The sequence below is a fragment of the Arachis ipaensis genome, chromosome B9, assembly GCF_059453495.1.
Source record: "Arachis ipaensis isolate K30076 ecotype BB chromosome B9, ASM5945349v1, whole genome shotgun sequence".
Taxonomy (NCBI): Eukaryota; Viridiplantae; Streptophyta; class Magnoliopsida; order Fabales; family Fabaceae; genus Arachis; species Arachis ipaensis.
Window position 1 is genome coordinate 57,811,737 of NC_142444.1, and position 9,012 is coordinate 57,820,748.

Consider the following 9,012-nt stretch of genomic DNA (forward strand, 5'->3'; position numbering starts at 1 on the left):
TGCAAACCTCATAGTCCTGGATATTGGAGAGGATGAGGATGACTCTGTCATCCTTGGAAGACCTTTTCTAGCCACTGCCAATGCTATCATTGATGTGGCTAAGGGAAAACTGACTCTACAACTAAGGGAGGATCACATCTTGTTCAAGATGCCTCATCCCAATTCTCCCTCTAATAAAAGAGAGATAACTGTGCAACACCTAGTGTTCCAACTCTCTCTTTCTGTACAGAGCTTTACTAAAACCCTGATATCAATTCTATGTTTGGTGTTGGACAATTATCCACAAGCTCTAAGCATAAAGGTACTAGGAAAAAGTACCTAAAGGCTGGAGGAACAAGAAAGTTCCAATTGAAGGCCTCTCACCTGGCATGAGAGTTGTCTTCTCTAAGAAACCAGTCATGGCACATACAGTGAGTCGTGTCCTGTCTCTAGAGCATATGGAGCTTATTCATGAGAAGACAGGAAGAAAGTTCACTGTAAGGGGCAAAAATATGAGCCCATACTCACCTCCGTAAGGAGCTAACCATCAAGCTAATGACGTTAAAGAAGTGCTTGTTGGGAGGCAGCCCAACCTTAATTAATTATTTTTATTTTTTTATTATTTTTCTTTCATTTTGTTTTTCTTTAAGTTATTATTTTTAGGGTCATGATAATATACAACAGTCAGCACATAGATAGAATTTTTCAACAGTGAAAACAGAACACTCTGGATGGAGTGTTATTAGAAGTGGAACGTCAGCCAGGGAGCAGTCCCTGGGCATTCAAACGCCAGTATAGAGAGCAGGAAATCTAGATTCTCTAGCCTCTCAGGACTAGTGGGTCCCACAGCATCTTTACCTATCTCACTTACTTTTACACTTCCCCATACACACTTTCCTATAAACCCTAGCCCAATCACATCCATACCACTTCCCCAAAACCATCATAACTCCCACCAACCCCCACCTAATTCAAAATCAAATTTCCCACCCAAAACCCCACCCATGGTCGAAACTAGCCCTACCCCACTCCTATAAATACCCATCTTCATACCCCTTCATACACACACCTCTTATACACTCATAAGCCCTACTTGGCCGAGAGCTCTTCCTCCCTCTATCTTCCTCTATTTTCTTCTTCTTTTACTCCATTCTTCTCTTTTCTTTATTTTTGCTCAAGGACGAGCAAAATTTTATGTTTGGTGTTGGAAAAGCATAGCTTTTTTTCTTTTCATTACCATTCATGGCACCCAAGGTTAGAAAACCCTCTAGAAAGAGGAAAGGAATAGCAGTAGCCACCTCCTCCGAATCTTGGGAGATGGAGAGATTCATCACCAAAGCCTACCAAGTCCACTTCTATGAAGTAGTGGCATTTAAGAAAGTGATCCCTGAGGTCCTTTCAGGCTCAAGAAGAATGAGTATCTAAAAATCCTAAGAGAGATCCGGAGAAGAGGTTGGGAAGTCCTAACCAATCCCATTCAAGATGTTGAGATTCTAATGGTGCAAGAGTTCTATGGTAATGCATAGGTCACTAAAAATCATGACACTAGTGTGAACCCAAATCCAAGGAATTGGAGCACCATGGTCCGAGGGAGAATCTTAGATTTCAGCCCAAAAAGTGTGAGTTGGCATTCAACTTGCCTCTGATGCAAGAAGATCATCATTCTTACACTAGGACAGTCAACTTTGATCAAAGATTGGATCAAGTGCTCTCAGATATCTTTATGGAAGGAGCACAGTGGAAAAGAGATTCCCAAGGCAAGCCTATTCAACTAAGAAAGCTTGACCTAAAGCCCATGGCTAGAGGATGGTTGGAAGTGACTGTTGACAGAGCCATCATGATCCATTGCATCATGATTGGAAGTGAGGTAGAAGTACATGAGGTGATCCCTCAAGAACTGTACAAGATAGCTGAGAAGCCCTCCACCAATGCAAGGTTGGCATTCCCACACCTCATCTATCATCTATGCAATTCAGCTGGAATTGTCATATGTAACATCCCCGGTTTTTGAGTACGCGAGATCTTTTCTGAAAGTACGGATTTCTTTGGAAGATCAGTAAGGGGAGAACCTCTGCTATATCATCAAGCATCTCAATCTTCATTATCATTATGTTATTTTTAACTCAGGACCTTAGTTGAGACAGGCCCAACAACACAATCGTGAAGAACCTAGTTTTTGAACCGTATCGGTTAGAAGTTTCAATTTTGGTTTCCGTAAATAGTTTCAGTTTGACGAACCAGACTCGATTCATGAGAAAAGAGAGATAATAGTATAAAATTATCATTATATTAGTATTAGATGTAACAGCCCAGACCACCCGCTAGCACGATATTGTCCGCTTTGGCACACAAGGCCTCACGGTTTTGCCTTTGACGATAGGGATGATAGCCGAAGCCCCCCACACTCACTCGTCAAAACGCGTCATACTAGGGAGAGGTATCCACACCCTTATAAGGCATACTTCGTTCCCCTTACCAACCGATGTGGACCTTACAATCCACCCCTTAAGGGAGTCCAGGGCCCTCGCTGGCACATCGATCCGGGTTCTGGCTCTGATACCATCTGTAACAGCCCAGACCACCCGCTAGCACCATATTGTCCACTTTGGCACACAAGGCCTCACGGTTTTGCCTTTGACGATAGAAATGATAGCCGAAGCCCCCCACACTCACTCGTCAAAACGCGTCATACTAGGGAGAGGTATCCACACCTACGAAGCATGCCTTATAAGGGTGTGGATACCTCTACCTAGTATGACGCATTTTGACGAGTGAGTGTGGGGGGCTTCGGCTATCATTTCTATCGTCAAAGGCAAAATCGTGAGGCCTTGTGTGCCAAAGCGGACAATATCGTGCTAGCGGGTGGTCTGGGCTGTTACAGATGGTATCAGAGCCAGAACCCGAATCGATGTGCCAGCGAGGGCACTGGACTCCCTTAGGGGGGTGGATTGTAAGGCCCACATCGGTTGGAGAGGGGAACGAAGCATGCCTTATAAGGGTGTGGATACCTCTCCCTAGTATGACGCGTTTTGACGAGTGAGTGTGGGGGGCTTCGGCTATCATCCCTATCATCAAAGGCAAAATCGTGAGGCCTTGTGTGCCAAAGCGGACGATATTGTGCTAGCGGGTGGTCTGGGCTGTTACATTAGAAGCTGCTTGAATGATATTATAAGGTTACTTGGTCAGTTTTAGTTAAAAACAGGAAATCGGTTTAACGGGTTCACAGTTTACTGGTGCAGCTTAGCACCAGCACTCTCTGATGACTTTAGCAATGCTAAGGCCTCATCATAAATGTTATATTATCATAATAAATATGTTACTAGTGTCATTTATGCTAGTATCTCAAGAAAGAATTTTTAGAGATGTTTTTATAAGTGTTCCGATACATCTTGTTTTAGTAGTTATACACCTGAGATATTTTAATATTATTTTAACCCACCTCCAAGCCAACCAATCACAACTCACCCTACACCCCCAAAACCCCCAAGGCTGGTTTATTTGCTCCTTGTGGCCGAAATTTCCAAGAGAGAAAAAGAGAGAAAATTTCTTAGTTCCAAATCTTCAAAGCTTGATTTCTGCTGAACTAAAACTCAAATCAAAATTCCAATCTGACCAAAATAATCCTCTATTCTTTCTCTAAATAATCATATGACTTATCAGGGCAGGAATCAAGGTGAGTTGGCTGCACCATCTCCTTTTTGCTTTGGTTTCAAGGAAACATGCTTAAACATGTGTTTTCTTGATGTTCTTCCTTAGGAATCATGCTTAACTTGACTTGAGAGCCAAGAAATATTAATTTCCAAAAAGTATAACATGAGAAATCCCTTCCTAACATTCTGAGTGAGATTCAGTCAGTTGAGGGTTTGTGGATTTAAAATTGTTTTTGATGTGATTTACGAGGAAAAAGTGCTTAAGGACCACCTGAAAGTATAACCGAATTTGGAGCAGCAAAACCAGGTAGGGTTTGATAAATTTAATCTTGATTAATTGTGTTTGATTTGTGTGATTATGATATGGTTTGGCTGTGCTTGAAATTGATGATTTATATGAGTGATTCTTGTTGAAAATTTGATGAAATTTGATAAAATTTGATGAAATTCAAGCTATGAATTTGTGTTCTTGAGTGCAGTTGAAAACCGAAACCCTAGAGCTTAAATTGAGGTTTAATTTGTGTTAAAATTATGTGGAAAAGATGGGATTTTAGTGGCTGGGAATTTATTATGAATTTTGGTAAAAATCGGTTACTGAAAGGATTGAAAAATGGGTGAAAACAAAGAAAGAATCTGAAAAATTTATGAAGAACACGAAGAATACTTTGAGTGTGATGAAGAACATTGAAGAACAGGCCTTAGATCTTGAAAAGGGCAAGGAAGTAAAATTTTTGGTATTTGGGAGGTTATTTGGTAATTTCTGAAAGTTAGGGTGGCTAAAGTAGAAATATTAATAGTTACAGGTGCTAAGAAGTGAATTTTAAAGGTTAAAAGTTAAAGAGGGGTAATTTTAAAAAATTTAATGATAAAATAATAAAAAATAATAATAAAATATTAAATAATAATATTTAATTAAAAATAATATTTTAATACGGAAAAGGCAGTTTTTCGTAAAAGCTTTAGAAAGACAACTTTAAGCTCAGAATCTCATAATTACCTTCATAAAACACTTAGAGAGTGGTAATAACATTTTAGTGAGGCAAAGATAAAGGTAAGACAAAAAGCTAAAGAAGAAATGAAATCAAAGAAAAAGTCTGTAAAGTTTTAATGACAGAAAAATAGACAGAGATTAGTGAACGAACTAGGGTAACATAGTTAGTCCTTGAGTTACGGCTAGGGTTAGGTATTATATGAAAAATTAAACTATTTCAGTATAGACTTAATGAATATATAGTTAGGACAGGCTAACTATTCATACCAAAATTTACATTAGCTTTAAATACATACGTTAAGCAGAGAAATCAGAGGAGAGCAGAGAAACACAGATAACAAAGTAACCAGAGTAGAGTAAAGAGATAAAGAAAAAAAGAGTAATATAGATACAAAAGAAAGAGTAATCAGAGAAAAGTAAAGAGATACAGAGAACAGAGTAACCAGAGCAAAGTAAAGAGATACAGAGAAAAGATAAACCAGAACAGAGTAAAGAGATATAAAGAGAAAAGTAATATAATAAAGAGATATTTGTATATATATATTAGTTGCTTGATGCAACTGGTGCACGAAATAATTGTGATTCACACTTTTCACAACTCCGCACAACTAACCAGCAAGTGCACTGGGTCGTCCAAGTAATACCTTACGTGAGTAAGGGTCGATCCCACAGAGATTGTCGGCTTGAAGCAAGCTATGGTCATCTTGTAAATCTCAGTCAGGCGGATTCAAATGGTTATGATTTTTGATAATTAAAAGATAAATAAAACATAAAATAAGATAAAGGTACTTATGTGATTCATTGGTGGGAATTTCAGATAAGCGTTTGAAGATGCTTTGTTGCTTCTGAACCTCTGCTTTCCTATTGTCTTCTTCCAACCATGTGCACTCCCCTCCATGGAAAGTTGTATGATCCTCTCGGATGAAAAATAACAGGTACAATCTCTGCATGGTTAATCAACTGTCAGATTTTTCGTCTCGGATGAAAAATACCAAGTACAGCTACCGCACGACTAATCATCTGTCGGTTCCCGCTAGTGTCGGAATAGGACCCTTGTCCTTTTGCAGACTGTCACTGTGCCCAACATTCACAAGTTTGAAGCTCGTCACAGTCATCCCTTCCCAGATCCTACTCGGAATACCACAGACAAGGTTTAGACTTTCCAGATATCAGGAATGGCCGCCAATGGTTCTAGCCTATACCACGAAGGTTCTGATCTTAGATTCGAATGCTCTGCTGTCAGGAGAGACGATGCGAATCGTGGATCAGATACCCAAGAGAAAATACTCCAACTGTTGTCCAATGACTACGTTGAAGATCATGTGGACCGCTTTGTGGTTGTCAGGCACGCGGATCTTGGCTAAGTGAGTAACGAAGATAGTGGGTGATTGTCACGGGTCACCCCTTCATTCTGACTTAACTGAATTAAGTACAAGAGTATATCTTGGAGAAGTAGTAGGTGTGAATTGAAGGAAAAACAATAGTACTTACAATAATTCATGAAGAACAGCAGAGCTCCACACCTTAATCTATGAGGTGTAGAAACTCCATCGTAGAAAATACATAAGTGAAAAGAGGTCTAGGCATGGCCGTGTGGCCAACCTCCAACTCCAAGGATGATAATATTCATTCTATAATACAATAGTAAAAAGTGCTATTTATACTAAACTAGTTACTAAGGATTATAGAAAATGAATAACTAAGTGCAGATAGTGCAGAAATCCACTTCTGGGGTCCACTTGGTGTGTGCTTGGGTTGAGCATTGAGCTTTACACGTGCATAGGCCATTCTTGGAGTTAAATGCCATCTTGGGTGCCAGTTTGGGCGTTTAACTCCAGTTCTGGTGCCAGTGCTGGCGTTTTACTCCAGAAAAGGGTCTCAGGTGGGCGTTTAGATGCCAGTTTGGGCCATCAAATCTCGGGCAAAGTATGGACTATTATATATTTCTGGAAAGCCCAGATGTCTACTTTCCAACGTAATTGAGAGCGCGCCAATTGGGCTTCTGTAGCTCCAGAAAATCCACTTCGAGTGCACGAGGGTCAGAATCCAACAGCATCTGCAGTCTCTTTTCAGCCTCTGAATCAGATTTTTGCTCAAGTCCCTCAATTTCAGCCAGAAAATACCTGAAATTACAGAAAAACACACAAACTCATAGTAAAGTCCAGAAATATGATTTTTGCATAAAAACTAATAAAAATATAATAAAAAGTAACTAAAACATACTAAAAACTATGTAAAAACAATGCCAAAAAGGGTATAAATTATCCGCTCATCAGCAACCCAGAGCTTCTGTAGGAAAACTAAGTTACTACAGCTATTTTTCGCTTCCCCAGAGCAGAGCAGAGCAGAGTATATTTATATATATATATATATATATATATATATATATATATATATATTTTTCTGCAGTAGGAGAGGCTGTCTCAAATGAGTGGCTATTATTATATGTGCATTTATTTAGGAACGGAAAATTGTATCTGGAAAATCGTTGATTACTCGTGACCGAATAAATGCTGGGATTGCGGGCAGCCAACCGACACATGAGCTCATGGCCTGCGCTAGGGCTAGACATGCATCATTCTTGTCTACGCATCATTCTCTGTTGCATTCCTTTCTGTGTGTGATTTATTTCTTTATGTTTTTCTACTTGTATGCTATTTCTGTGTTTTATTTTCTTGTATTCTTCTGTTTGTGTTCTACTTTCTGTTTTCTCTACTTTCTCTTTCTTTCTTTATCTTCTATTTGCTACTTCACTATATTCTACTATTTGTCTGCTAATCGACTCCAAATAAATGAACGTAACAAATAACCCCGACCCTACTAAGAACTCCTTAGTTCTTACCCCCTTGTCTCCCTTCCTCCCCTTCAGATGGAGACGGGCGTGATATTCCATGAGTTTGAGGACCCTTACATCTACGAGGATCTAGTACATCACAGTTACTTCATTATGGGATTGGAGCCTCGTATTAGACAATATGCGTTACAGAATCGAGCTTTTCAACATCCTCTGTCTAGCCCACTTTTTAACCCTGATGCTCCTTATGACTTTCCCTTATTCTGGTTACACCGTGACGCACATGGACATCCTTTTCCCGATGGTCCCGTACACCCTATACCAGCTCAACCCTTGAATGTGGTGGTACCTGAGCCTATCATTCCTGATGAGCCCGAGTTAGCTGGTGACTATGTACCTGTGATTCCACCAGAGTGGGACTTTCCCCCTGAGCCGATTCCTAACTTTTCACATCCTAATGAGCTGGCACTACCGGATGACGGGGTAGCTCCTATATACGTGAACAGACCTGTGCTCGCGAATAATTTTGTACATAGTGATAGTAGTGCTTTTGGTGGGTCTGAGGGTACAGTTGTAGCTGTGGACAACGAGGAGGAGGAGGATCCTGAGATAGAGATAGAGCAGGATGAGGAGATGGGTGAGCCTCATGACGATCTTCCGAACGGCCACATGTAGATATAGTCCGACAGTAGTAGGGGCATTCTTTTTATGACACTCTAGTCTGACATTATCTGTTAGTTAGTCTCTCACTTGTGTTAGTACATCCGAGAGCTAGGAGCTGTAGAGTGGTTAGGCTAGCCTGGGCGCCAGCTTAGTAGCTTTTTTTAATGGGCTAGGCCCTGGGAGTGTCATGTATATATTAGCCATGTAGGTTGACGAGGATGTAAACTGACTTAATCTTGTGTAAACGCTACATGTTTTGTTATCAAGTACATGACGTATATTATCAACTGTGTTTTTATGTTACCTTATGCTTCCTTTTGTTTCTCTCAATGTATTCTTGTTTATTTTACCTTATCATCCGCAACAATATAAAAAAAATGTTACTCATAAAATTGGCATCGCTCTAACAAGGAACAGGCTCATATATTAAATAATAGTTAATAATTAGGAAGGATAAGTTAGTAACACTTAGCTTCTTGTATGACCATGGCATACTGGGAGTTGGGTCATTACAATTTGGTATCAGAGCAGTTCGTTCCCAGTAGAGCCTGGGGAGTGGACTGACCGTGCTTCATTGCATACTCAGTTGTGTGTCTCATGCTTATAGGATATCTATGTGATATATGTTGCATGATTGTCGCTGTGTAACCATTTTAGAGACTATTCACATTCTACCTGAAACATTAAGATTGATCACCTTAATATTGAATGCGGGATGTGAACAGGACTCTGATGGCTGCACGGAGACAAAGACATGGTATGCAACGGGAGAGTTCGAGAGATATCTCTATGAGAAGCGCAAAAGATTTTATGGCTACGACTCACGCCATGGCTGAAGCTATGCGTGATACGGCAAATGCGATTACTCGGGTAGTTAATCGTTTAGGGGAAAAGAACGATGAGTGTAGCGGTGAGTGCAATAACGAGCATGGTGG

At 40.1% G+C, this 9,012-nt stretch overlaps 1 pseudogene; it reads left to right on the top strand.

Moving 5' to 3' along the window:
* The first annotated feature begins 7,511 nt into the window (after positions 1-7,511).
* LOC148544762 (uncharacterized) lies at positions 7,512-8,089 on the top strand (annotated as a pseudogene).
* Positions 8,090-9,012: the final 923 nt, after the last annotated feature.